Here is a 13,658-nt window from a genome sequence, read left to right as displayed (position 1 = left end):
GCGGTCAACCCCACAGACGCATTCATAAATTTTAACATGCTGTTCATTCAAAACGAGAATTTTCTCAAGTATAAATTAATATTATAATATATTAACATATTGTGTATATATAGGCATAGGATAGGTTAGGCTAGGTGTTTAGGTTCTGTTGCCGATTATTTGTATTTGTAGTACGTGGGTGAAGCATTTATAGCGTTGTGATTCAAACAAAATTCGTCAGTGAAGCACTTGTTCCGGATATGTTCGAACGTCAGCAGTTGTGAGTCGTGTGTAAACCGCTTTTCATTCATAAACATGGGGTTTGGCGGGTGCACGGAATCACTTTTGGATCTTTGTTTGGAGGACGGGCTGAACAAAATTCGTCAGTGAAGCACTTGTTCCGGATATGTTCGAACGTCAGCAGTTGTGAGTCGTGTGTAAACCGCTTTTCATTCATAAACAGGGGGTTTGGCGGGTGCATGGAATCACTTTTGGATCTTTGTTTGGAGGACGGGCTGGGTTCGAACAAAATTCGTCAGAGAAGCAATTGTTCCGAAAGTGTTCGAACGAAATCAGTTGAGTCGGGTGTAAAACGTTTTTCATTCATAAACAGGGGGTTTGGCGGGTGCATGGAATCACTTTTGGATCTTTGTTTGGAGGACGGGCTGGATTTTCTCATGATCGCAACTGATGACGTTCGAACACTTCTCGAACAAGTGCTTCACTGACGACTTTTGTTCGAACCACAACGCTGTAAATGGTTCACCCTTGTACTACATATGCAAATAATCGCCAACAGAACCCAAACACCTAACCTAACCAATGCCTAAATACGCACAGTATGCTAATAATAATAATAATTGTTAAAATTGATGAATACGTCAGTTTGGTGTCGACCACTGGATGGAATGGACTTGGTCTGAGGACGGGTTGGCAGTTGCAAACTGGGTAGGGTCAGTTCGACATTGGGTGGGACGGGAGACCCAAGGTCGAACACACTTCCAGTCCCCCGACAAAACTAATTATTTAATTATTGGTGGTGGACAGTGAACAAAAGAGTCTGAGGGCTCGTGGAAGGACCACATGGTGTGAGCAGGACCTAAATAAGGTAAGTTTTAACCTTTGACCATAGGCGCTTTGACCATAGGGAACAGTTGTGGGTTGCATCGTGGGGAAGGTCATCTGTGATTAGGTTAGGCTCTAGGGAAACCTCGTAAAGTCTATCAGAGTTCCTGAGCCCGATTATGGGAAACCAAGAGGTGACGTACTATAAAAAAACGGGGTATAATGTTCTTAAACTATTTAATAAAGATCGAAGTAGTAACAAAGAATTTGAATTAGACAAATTTTGATTAAATAATATACAATATATCATAATTCTACTAATTGTCCATTACGTTTATATATTACAATGGTCCACATAGTTACAAAAAGTACTCTCTAAACAAAAGAATGGGTTGAATATTTTGACGGTGGGGCTTTTAACGTCAAAATGTGGTGTATTATACGATAGGAGTGGACGGGTTGTCATCAGAGGGGCACCCCACTGAGCACGTCCAGGCGTGACTACTGACCATATCCCACCTTCCCCAACCCAGCGGACGACGCGCGCTGGTGTCTTTATTGTGTTTCAAATCTAGAATGCTAAGTCACGAGAGACTGTGTACGTTGCTGTGTGATAGTAGTGTTAGAAATATTAGTAGCCTTGAAAGTAATACAGAATGCTAGTAGTGGTTGTGGTGTTAATTGTAATGCTAGTAGCAAGGGTAAGGGGAGTGTGAGCTAGAAGCTGGAAAGAGAGTCTTCTGCGTTTCAGTCTTGACTTCTTCAGTCCAAATTGGATCTGTAGCAGTGTCAAAATTAACAAGTCAGAAGTAAAACTTATAACTTAGAGACAGTAAGGTATTTAGCTGTTGGTGTGTATACCCGCGTTCACATGCCAGCCGACAGTTTCATTTACTGGGCTACAGTACTGTATTTGTCTTCAGATAAATAGCTCTTTAACACAAACTTTGAAGAAAGTCTTTAATACACAAATAAAAATAAATTATGTGTTTCAAGACCAATTGAAATTATATCTATTTAAAAAGTCAAAATTATGTGTTTGAACATTCATTAACTGTTGATAACTATTCATAAAGCACACAAACAGAACAGCAGTAATACTGATCTGGTTGTCCTCTCACCACCACCTCTCGCAGTGTTTATCAGTGTATATTAATTAACTATTCTTTAGGCTTTAGGAATTAAAGTATACGCGAAGTTTAGAAACTGTAGATTATTGTATTAATAACCCAGGCAGACGATAGGCCTTAAACCTTAACAACTAACCTAACAGCACTTTCACAGTGAAAGCAATCGGTTATTTGTACTGGACAGCGTAAATTAAAATTAAAAACTCAAGTGCTACGTTGGTTAACATAAAATCATCCCTTTTTCGAGAAATGTGTCTTGTGCAGCCAAAGTGGCGATAATTAGTAAGACTTGGGTTTCAGATTTGAACTATTAATATAACAAACATACAGTAGTTTAAAAAGCGTATTATCTATTCTGAAATCTAGACGTGGACTGAACTCCATCATTGTCACAGTCATTGTTGTAATTTTCTGTCAGTGCAATGTAATTGGGATAAATCACAATGTTGATTCTGCGCATTGACTCAGAAGTAGTCTGCCCTTCCAATTGTGCTGCGTCTGCTGGTACTGAACTGACTGTCAAACACCCGGACGCACGCACTCCTGCCAGTCTTGTAACGCAGCCGTAAACATACTTAACTAAGGTGAAAGGGCACCTGCAATTATAAGGAAGAGAAAACTCGATTTTGTTTTGTTTTGTTTTGTCATTTAGCCCCGCTCCTGTGCGAGGCAAGTCCACTACGGGCTCACCACAGCCCGTGCTATTTGTAACTTTTTGTTCCGAGTAGCTGAATCTAAAACAACAACAACAACAACATCTTGACTTCCAGCAGTGTTCCACCAACTGAGAACCTTAGCGTACCTCCACGTCGACTTGTGAAAATTCACGCCTTAGTTGATATCTTTAGGCTTTTTAATCTTGAAATCAGTAAATTGTCAACACATTCTGTAGAGGGGTCTTCAGTCCTTAAAATGTAACCATCTTTTGAACTTCAAGACTAATTGTTAAGAAATTGCAAAAAACAATCTATTGTGCTCACATAACAACATTCAGACGATGTTGATCAGTAAAACCCTGGTTAGTATAACATTGATTTATTTAGGAATTAATGTATGTAAAAATGCTATGCTGATTAGCAGTACGTCATTAATTTACAGATTTCTGATGTAAATACGTGTAAATTTAAAGGTATCCTATCTGTAAAGTCCATCCCATTCAATGCAAATGGAATTAGATTTTGGTCGAAGTACCTCGCATTCGTAATACGATTGAAGTTCATTGTAATCTGGCTTGCTATACTTTAATCCAACATAAACCAGTTCTTCTACATTGTTTTGTATTCTGCTACGTCTGCTGATGATCTGATTGCTCAACACCCAGATGAACAGTTTCCTGTCAGCCTCGTAACTCAACCTTGTTAGGCTGAAATGGAGACACTGAGATTATAGGAGTAGTTCCATTGTTAGACTGTAATGGTGACATCGAGATTATAGGAGTAGTTCCAGTGTTAGACTGTAATGGTGACATCGAGATTATAGCAGTAGTTCCAGTGTTAGGCTGTAATGGAGCCTTCGAGATAATTGGAGTGGTTCCAGTGTTAGGCTGTAATGAAGACGTCGAGATCATTGGAGTAGTTCCAGGCACTGACTATCTTTGAGCACAACCATTTAGGTAGGCACATTAACCTTCAGACTAACGCTTCTAACGCGCGTTATTTTCAGGTGTGAAATCGTTAGTTTTTTTTAACACAAGCTTTGTCGATGCCTTCAGTTCATATAATTGAACACAAATTGTTATTTAAAAATAAAATTTTCGAGAAAGTCGCACGCTGCAACGCACTTTTTTCCTAATTAAAACAATCTAATATATGCTCCGAACATTGTCACTTTTGATGAGACACAATAACAGGTTAACACTTGTAATAACTCGTGACATCACATCTACTCTCCATTTCAGTAGGGAAACGAAATACATCCAACATTTTGCTTGGCTCAGTGTGATTAGTAACGAACTGCATTATTTGAAAATAAATTCATGACGTGCTATATTAATATACACTCAGAGTATCAGGAATTTTATCCTGCTCAGTCAAAAATGTGTTAATTACAGTTTGCAGTTTCCCACAAACGTACATGTAAAACTTTAAAAATTACGTTACCCAACGGAAAGTCTGGTGGTAGACTGAACATATCGTTATCATATCCACTGCTGTAATGTTCCTTGTCCGCAATGTGATTAATATCCATCGTAACGTGGATATTGGGCACCGACTAGACAGTATCCTGACTCTCCACTTGTGCTGCGTCTGCTGGTACTGCACACACTGTCAAACACCCGAACTGGCAAGTTTCTTGCAGTCTTGCAACTCGGCCAAACACACTGAATAAGGCAGCTCGGGCCCCCTAATTATGACGGAGACGTCATGATTTCCAAAGAAGCTCCTCCCACTAAGCACCTTCCTGATCGTCAACATGTCTAAAACAAAAATATTAAATTTTTCAAAATGTTGACTAGAATGTATTGTTATACAGGTAGCTACAGCGCCTTGTAACCACCCTATAGTAATCTAATATGAGACGTTGGAATAGAACTTTCTACATGTGATGTTCTGAACTAGTATGAACAGAATACGACTGTTCGGGCCATGTATTTTTTATGAACAATTAATGAAGAGAGTCTGAAGGCGATGTCGCAAACGTGGTGCGTGCTGAAACTGCATCATCGGGGGCAGCCTGGATTATGTCTGGTTCCAACGAGATGGCCACCACCAGTCCATCACTGTAATGACAAGCAAAAGTAATCTTGAAGGTGTTGTGCGGGCTGAAACGGACTGAAAGCCAGGCCACATGTGGGACTTTTATGTGTAATTCCCAGTCAGGGATGTAATATATATAATAAATAGTACAGTTGGGTTCTTTCTCGATTCACAATCAGGAATCCCGGATTGGAGTCCCAGACGCAACAAAAATGGTTGGGCACACACACACACACACACACACACACACACACACACATATATATATATATATATATATATATATATATATATATATATATATATATATATAATATATATATATATATATATAATATATATATATATATATATATATATATAATATATATATATATATATATATATAATATATATATATATATATATATATATATATATATATATATATGACAATGTCAGACCACGGAGGAAAAATGAAACAGGAAATTTCCTTAAGTACTTTCGTATATTAAATACATCTTCAGAAGGCCTTTAATATACGAAAGTACTTAAGGAAATTTCCTGTTTCATTTTTCCTCCGTGGTCTGACATTGTCACATTCTTAATCACGTGTTTATTTTCGTGATATACACACATATATATATATATATATATATAATATATATATATATATATATATATATATATATATATATATATATATATAATATATATATATATATAATATATATATATATAATATATATATATATATATATATATATATATATATATATATATATATATATAATATATATATATATATATATGTCTGTCCAACGTTGGAAGCCAGACGCTTGGGGCTAGTCTCACCCAACTTTCAATGTAATTACCTAAGTGTAATTACAGCATGAGAGCTACGCTCGTGGTGTCCCGTCTTCCCAGTACTCTTTGTCGTATAACGCTTTGAAATTACTGACGGTTTTGGCCTCCACCACCTTCTTACCTAATTTGTTCCAACCGTCTACCACTCTGTTTGCGAAAGTGAATATTCTTATATTTCTCCCGCAGCTTTCTTTAGTTAGTTTAAATCTATGACCTCATGTTCTGGAAGTTCCAGGTCTCAGGAATTCTTCCCTATAAATTTTGTCGATTCCTGTTACTATTTTGTACATAGTGATCATATCGCCTCTTTTTCTTCTATCTTCTAGTTTGGCATATTTAATGCCTCTAACCTCTCCTCGTAGCTCTTGTCCTTCAGTTCTGGGAGCCACTTAGTGGCATGTCTTTGCACCTTTTCCAGTTTGTTGATGTTCTTCTTAAGATATGGGCACCATATAACCGCTGCATATTCCAGCTTTGGTCTAACAAATGTCGTGTTTTATTTTTTTTATTTTTTTGCCATCCATGTTTAAAAGCAATTCTGAAGTTAGAAAGTGTAGCATAGGATCCTCGCACAATGTTCTTTATATGGTCTTCAGGTGATAGTTTTCTATCTAGAACTACCGCTAGATCTCTTTCTTTATCAGAAATCTTTAAAAAGAATTACACACTTTATAGGTTGTGTGGGGTCTGTGTTCTATTCCACATTCCATAACATGGCATTTATTCGCATTAAATTCCATTTGCCAAGTAGTGCTCCTTATACTTATTTTATCCAGGTCTTCTTGAAGGGCAGGGGAATCATCTAATCAGTGTGATTGGTCTGGGGTGCGGGCCGGACGTACTCAAAACCCAGATGTCGAGTACACAATGTGTCAACTTTGTGAAAGAGAAAACATGCACTCACTTGAACATTATATTGTAGAATGTCCCATATTGACTGACTTTTGCCTTCCTGGGCTGAGGTATGCTGAACTCTGTAACTACTATATGAGTACTGGAACACTTGATGATATATTGGACTTGTACCCTAGATTAACCATGTAATGTAACTATATAACCTGAGCTTGTAAAACATCTTAATCACCTTCAGTGGTTAAGTTCTTAATTGCATACTAGTTTCTCTGTCGGCTATCTCACCCTGTCAGAGTAAAAGAAACAAATATATGTGTACGTATGTGTATAAAGTATATGTGGAAGCTGATCAGAATTACTTTTCACCATTATAAATTCACATTAATGCATTCATAAATCTGTGTATCTGTATTTACGTATGTAGCTTAGCCTAACATTTTAAAAGCACTACGATCACCTTTTGTGGTTGTTCAATAAATCTCTGAACTGTATGTTTGACAAATCTCTCGCCCTGTCCATTGAGGACAGAAGAAAATGTATATATGCTAGTTAGCATTGTAAATGTGTGGCCACGTCTGTGGTAGAAAATAATAATAATATTTTTTTTTTTGCTAAACTAAACAATTGTTATTTAAAATGAGGACAATCAGTATTACTGTAAACATATAGTATCATGCTGTGAGCACCGAAGAAAATAGCACTGCTCTAAGAGACAGTGTATATGCCACAAATAGGATAATAATTTTGTATTTGGTATTAGGGGAAATAGTGTGGAATGTCACTATCGAAATTAAGGTTAGTTTGTCTAAATTTAAACCCACACGCACACAGCGGGACCAAAGAGCCAAAGCTCAACCTCCGTGAGCACAACTAGGTGAGTATACACACACACACGTTCAGGAATCTGTATACACCGGTTGATTGGCAGTTGAGAGGCGGGATCAAAGAGCCGAAGCTCAAGCACAACTAGGAGAGTACACACGTAGATAATTACACATACGAACCCCATCAGCTGTAAGGATTCAATTAAGGATGGAATTCGTAAATGATTATTGTCTCAACCCGACTTATAAGCCTCTTTGAAATCAATTTATTGTTAGGTTGTTTTAATGGTACATACTTCATTCAATGTTAAATATTAGGCACAGGTTAAAGCACGCGGGTAAGCACGAAACTTAACACTTCACTACAACCTCTACAAACAACTGTACTGATTCACTCAAATTTTAACTGGGAATCCGAACTAAAAAGTATCATAACATTAACGTAATCACCAATATCTGAGCTAACTGGAAATGTCTAAATCTCCATATCACACTCTCACCTTTGCTCGACAAACAAGTAGTCAGATATACGTAACAATCTTAGGCTTTCACATATCATGATACAATAAATCTATTGGCAATATGAATATGAAAAGAACATAGGCTTGGTTTTCTTATGAAAACAACTTACCTAGTGAAGACATTCGACACTGACTATTATAAAACTACAAGAGCGAATCTGTCTTTGGAAACAGGCTTAAAATAAACTGCGTAAAAACGAGAAGCCAGTGGAAAATCGTCTCAAACATTCTAGTATCTAACCAACATTCAACAAACATATGAAACTTGTCCAAGACGGATGTCCCTTGGGCGCAGGTTGCGAAACTGTCATTAAATTCATTAGCTCCTCATCAATTGGGGTTAACCTTGCCAGAAATGTCCCAGAGACCCAGATAAACTTTGCCACTTGCCTAGTCCCAATCGGTCCCCCAATCTCCATAATATATACACTCAAAACCGCAGTCTGTAATACCAGTGGAATACTAATCATGATGTACAAAAATGCTAATCATGGGGGTTGTTTCTGCCATACTCTGCTTCTCAACAAATCTCTATTCTGAAACCTTTTCTGATGTACTTAAACAAGCTAAACTATAATACACAAACGGGGGAATCTGTAATACCACTGACATAAACAACTATAGACTGATATAAATTCTTTCAATATTATTAAATAAATAAATAATACTTTCATGCTAGGAGGATGGGCTGCTTTAACTCTAGGGGACGCCGAGTACCGTATTAGATGAAAGTTCACTATCTTCCATTAGCCACTCATGTTAGTTATTACTTAAATGGGGGAAGGGCCGAGAATTCTAATAATGCTCTACTATTATGGAAGGCGATTAAATACAAGAGATCAATAGCACTGATGCTCCTCCCCCTCTTCCCCGCACGTACCAGGGTAATCTGTATCTCCATATATCAAACAGGATAGCATTTTGTTACTCATAGAATTGAAGGGGTTGCAATTGAATAATAGTTTATTTAATTAATCACGCACACCCTAGCTGAAAATGTTTCATACCGAAATTAGAGGCAGCGTTGAAATATGCAAATAATTTTTGAACATTGAGATAAGTCAGAGTCCAAGGATTTGGAGAGGTCTCTGGCCCAACATGTGATCGCCTGTCGTTTTCACACATCCCACAAGGACGCCTTTTGGTCTGTCCTTCAGGTGTCCATTACTGGCACAGTCTAAATCTCCCATGTGTGACTCCTACTGTCACAGCACAATGTTCTTTATGTGGTCCTCAGGTGGCATTTTTCTCTTCAGAACCGCCTGTAGATTGTTTCCCTTATCAGAATTAAAAAAAAAATCACATAATTTGTTGGTTGTGTGTGGCCTATTTTCTCCTATTCAACATTCTATAACATTGCATTGATTATTACTAAATTCCATTTGCCAAGATTGCTCCATACACTTATTTGTCCAGGTCTTCTTGAAGGGCATGACAATTGTCTAAATTTCTTATCTTCCCGAGTAGCTTGGCATTATCAGCAAACATGTTAATATAATTATGTAATCCTTCTGGTAGATTGTTTATATAAGGGTAAAAAAATGAACTGGTGCTTGAACAGGCCCTCAGTGGTACTACACCAGTAACATTTCTCCAGGTACTATACCAGTAACCTCTGATTATCTTGCTCATTATTTTTTCTGTCAAAGTTTTTCATCCATGTCAGAAGTATCCCTGTCACTCCTCCACAATGTCCCAGTTTCAAGAACAGCCTCTTATGTGGGACTGCCAAAACCCTTTTCTTAAGTCCACATAGATGCAGTTAAACCACCCATTTATTTAATGTAGAATCTCTGTAGCTCTATCATAGAAATTAAATAGATTTTTTGCACAGGATCTTCTTTTCGGAAAACAGGAAGATCATTCATCATTTTATCATTTCTCTCCAGTGTTCTGCACATATGTTTTAATTATTTGTTCTCGTGTTTTGACTACCACGCTAGTCAACGGTACAGGTCTATAAATAAGAGGGTTTTACACACATAAATCACAATGGCGTGAGGAGGGTCTTCTCTGCTGCCAATTTTGTAGATTGGTACTATAGTTTATCTTTTTCCATATATATGCTAAGATTTATATACATAAAAAATGCCTGAAAAATCATTCATCTTTATGTACAAGCAAACAAAACCCTCTAAATTATATACCTGTATCGTTAAGTGGCGTGGTTTGTGTTTGTGCTATTTTTGTGATGTATCTAACATATTTATTTACAGTATCGTGTCCATTAATAAATTATATATTTCATATATTAAACCCAAACCATAATATTCACATTTATTCATACCAAAACAGTATGATAATGACAGCCTTGAAGTAATAACAGAATAGCTAACGCAAACCGCGTGATTGGATGATTGAGCGTGCACCTGTGACGCAGTGGCCTCGCTTGACAGCTGTCCTGAGTCCTTCACCAGGACTATCTAATAATAGCGGACCCCTGGCGGTAGATATCTTGCTTGGACTAGTCGATACAGCAAAGGTCTCGTTTTGTTAGGTTGACTTTCGATTCCTGGTGGTCGAAGTCGTTGGCCACCGTTACTCATATCCTCCCTTCTTGTCCCCAACTCCCATTTTAAAGTGTTATAGCCATACTGGCTTAGCACTTTCTCCTCGTAATTACCTCACCTTGAGGTAGATTTGGACATGAGCCAAGGTAGGTTGTGGCTGGTGTTGGGCTTAAGGATTATCAACCTCTTGAGAGTTATTAAGGCTGTTTGTTGTTATTAGTCTTCACACCTCACCGCTTATTCATTAGTCTCGAATGCCATTAATCTATTAGAAGCGAAATAGGGGGAACAGTGCAAGGATTTCAGGTATTTTATAATTTGTAATAAGATGCTACACACAGAAATCACAATAACGTGATCAAGGAGGGCCGTGACCCTCGTCACGGCCATTGTGGATTTGTTCATTGTAATAAGATGGTTTGCTATTTCATGCAGCGTGTGTTTAGATCTATCTCTTAAATGGCAAAAAAATTTCAGTCCTAAGATATAATGCTCTAGTGTAGTCTCTGTCTTGGTCCACAGACTTTACACTTTACTACATACAGATCCCTATACAAACCGAACTGCCAGGGATACTTGTAGCCGAGTCGTATTCGAGCTGTGACAACGTCCGTTAGTTTGCTGATTTTATTACTTGCCCTATACATATTTTTTTGTTTGACACATCTCATTTTGATGAACAATGGGTCTGCCAGTTCCTGTTATGCACTATTCTACTTTCTTTAAATTCATCTACGAGTTCTCTTTTTATGACACTTTTAAGGGTTCTGTTTGACAGTCCAAGTTTATGTTTAACATTTCTTTATTTTCTGCAAACTTAACAAGGGCATGAACTTTATCATGCAGTTCAATGTGAGAGGAGATACACAACATTTTAACTTTGACTCCTTTTATTAAATATCCATATATCTGTCTGGCTTTGGAGACAATCACGTTGCTATTTAATTGTAAGCTATTTAATGCTAGTAGGTGCCGAATAAAGTTAATAGAGCCTTGAGCCGTGTAGATGAGGGAATTACAGCATTCGAGTCTCCTAACGGGCTGAATAACCTTTATTTATATATACAAGAGTTTTTTCTTACATTCTAGTACGCGTAGCGTTTCGGGCAAATCCTTAATCCTATGGTCCCCGGAATACGACCCCACGAAGAATCATTTAACAACCAGGTACCCATTTTACTGTTGGGTTAAACAGAGGCTACAGTTAAGGATTTGCACCCAGTAAATCCTCTCGGGCCAGGATACCTGCAATAAGTCACCTAAATCCCTGGTACCTATTTACTGTAAGGTAGTTGAGTGCATGGAAACGTGTCCAAATGTCTCGTTCTGACAAAGAATCAAACCCAGGACCAGATTTTGACGAAATTCAATTTTAATTATCTTAAATTAGAATATCAAGTACAAATAATATCAAATGGTACAAGAATGTAACAATTCTTGTATATATCTCAAAAAATCTCAAAATACATGCGGTTGGCATGAATAGTTTAGTACCCCATGTTACACTCAATGTTTATATTTTCTCTTAATGCAAAAATCATGTACTCAAAGAAAATTTAGTTATTTTTAGTCGAATAAGGTAGACGATTGAAATGTGTGTTCTTCTGGGACTTATTTAGTGGTGTGTGTTGATTATTACCGCCAACTGGGACCAGCTTATTGTGCACCGCAAACTCATTCTGAGGGGGGAGGAGGTAGTTTAATGTGCACCCCATACCCATTATGTGAACGGAAGTTTATTGTGCACCACATACCCATTATGTGAACGGTAGCTTATTGAACTCTCCTAATTATGCATGCGGGGGTTGAGCTCTGGCTCTTCGGTCTCGACTTTCAACTGTCAATCAACTAGTGTACAGTCTCCTGAGCCTAATCGTCTGTATCATATCTAGATTTGAAACTGTGTATGAAGTCTGCCTCCACCACATCACTTCCTAATATATTCGATTTGTTAACTACTCTGACACTGAAGAAATTCTCTGATGTGTCTGACTCATTTGGGTACTAAGTTTCCACCTGTCTCCTTGTTTGTGTTTCTCGAACCGTACTACAATGGTTTGTCTTTATCTTTCCTGTCAGTTCCTCTGATAATTTTGTAGGGGGTAATCGTGTCTTTCCCTAACTCGTCCATCTTCCAGTGACAAAGATTTAGTTGCAGATTTGTATACCTCATACTCATGCTGTGAGCGAGCAAGTGGCGGTTTTGGTATTCTTACTAGGTTGAACTCCCGTGGAGGGATTTGTCGTTGTATTTTTAAATGATTTTGGTGAGTATTTTCAGTACATTTTGTAATCGTGTTTTGGTGCTGGAAGATGTTTTCAGTATATTTGTAGTCGTGTTTTGGTGCTGGAAGATGTTTTCGGTACATTTGTAGTCGTGTTTTGGTGCTGGAAGATGTTTTCGGTACATTTGTAGTCGTGTTTTGGTGCTGGAAGATGTTTTCGGTACATTTGTAGTCGTGTTTTGGTGCTGGAAGATGTTTTCGGTCCATTTGTAGTCGTGTTTTGGTGCTGGAAGATGTTTTCAGTACATTTGTAGTCGTGTTTTGGTGTTGGTAGATGTTTTCAGTACATTTTGTAGTCGTGTTTTGGTGTTGGAAGATGTAACACCAGTTTCAGAGAAAGTTTCATTTCACACGATTATTAGACAGTGAATTTTTTTTCAAAGTGGTTAATCAATTGGGGATTCATGTTAATAAATGCATTTGAATTGACAGTGATTTGCGATGCTACAAATACTTTGCCTTTATTACATTCTGCATTTTCACGTGTTCCTATGTTCGTGATGAAATCGTTGGTATTACTTGGTTAGTAGCATTGGCTGCTGTAGTTTGTTCCAAATGCATTTATTATTATTTGATAAGTTTATTTACACACTTTTAGGTCTTTATACGTTTATATAACAAACTTGCCTATACACACTTGTGGGTGAGATAAATGTCAACCTTGCAAATTACTTGGAATATTAACAGTTATGACAAATGTTAAACAATATAAACTGGTGTAGTTATGTATTGCAAAACGTTGGTGAATGGAAGTGGATGAGAGTCGTGACAGTCGGTCGGAATCAGCAAAGCTTGAAAAAAAGACATTTGAGAGCAACGTTGTATAGGGTAGCTGAGAGGGTGAATAGGAGCCCAGTAAAGAGGTCCGTGTGAGAAAATCTGGAGGGAATCTGTAGGGATGTTGCGACTTGATCAGTCAGATCTACTAGTAATCATTAATTGTATGTAAG

General features: G+C 37.6%; 1 long non-coding RNA gene across 1 annotated transcript in view; it reads left to right on the top strand.

Annotated features, from left to right (window-relative positions):
- The first annotated feature begins 1,044 nt into the window (after window positions 1–1,044).
- Window positions 1,045–13,658, top strand: part of LOC123773432 (uncharacterized) — a 98,087-nt gene continuing 85,473 nt past the window's right edge. Inside the window, exon 1 of the long non-coding RNA XR_011227972.1 lies at window positions 1,045–1,087. This is a non-coding gene — a long non-coding RNA (uncharacterized lncRNA). The remainder of the gene's footprint in view (window positions 1,088–13,658) is intronic.

This window comes from Procambarus clarkii, chromosome 10, assembly GCF_040958095.1.
Source record: "Procambarus clarkii isolate CNS0578487 chromosome 10, FALCON_Pclarkii_2.0, whole genome shotgun sequence".
Taxonomy (NCBI): Eukaryota; Metazoa; Arthropoda; class Malacostraca; order Decapoda; family Cambaridae; genus Procambarus; species Procambarus clarkii.
The sequence above is the reverse complement of the archived record's forward strand: the minus strand, read 5'-3'. Positions and strand labels throughout refer to the sequence as shown.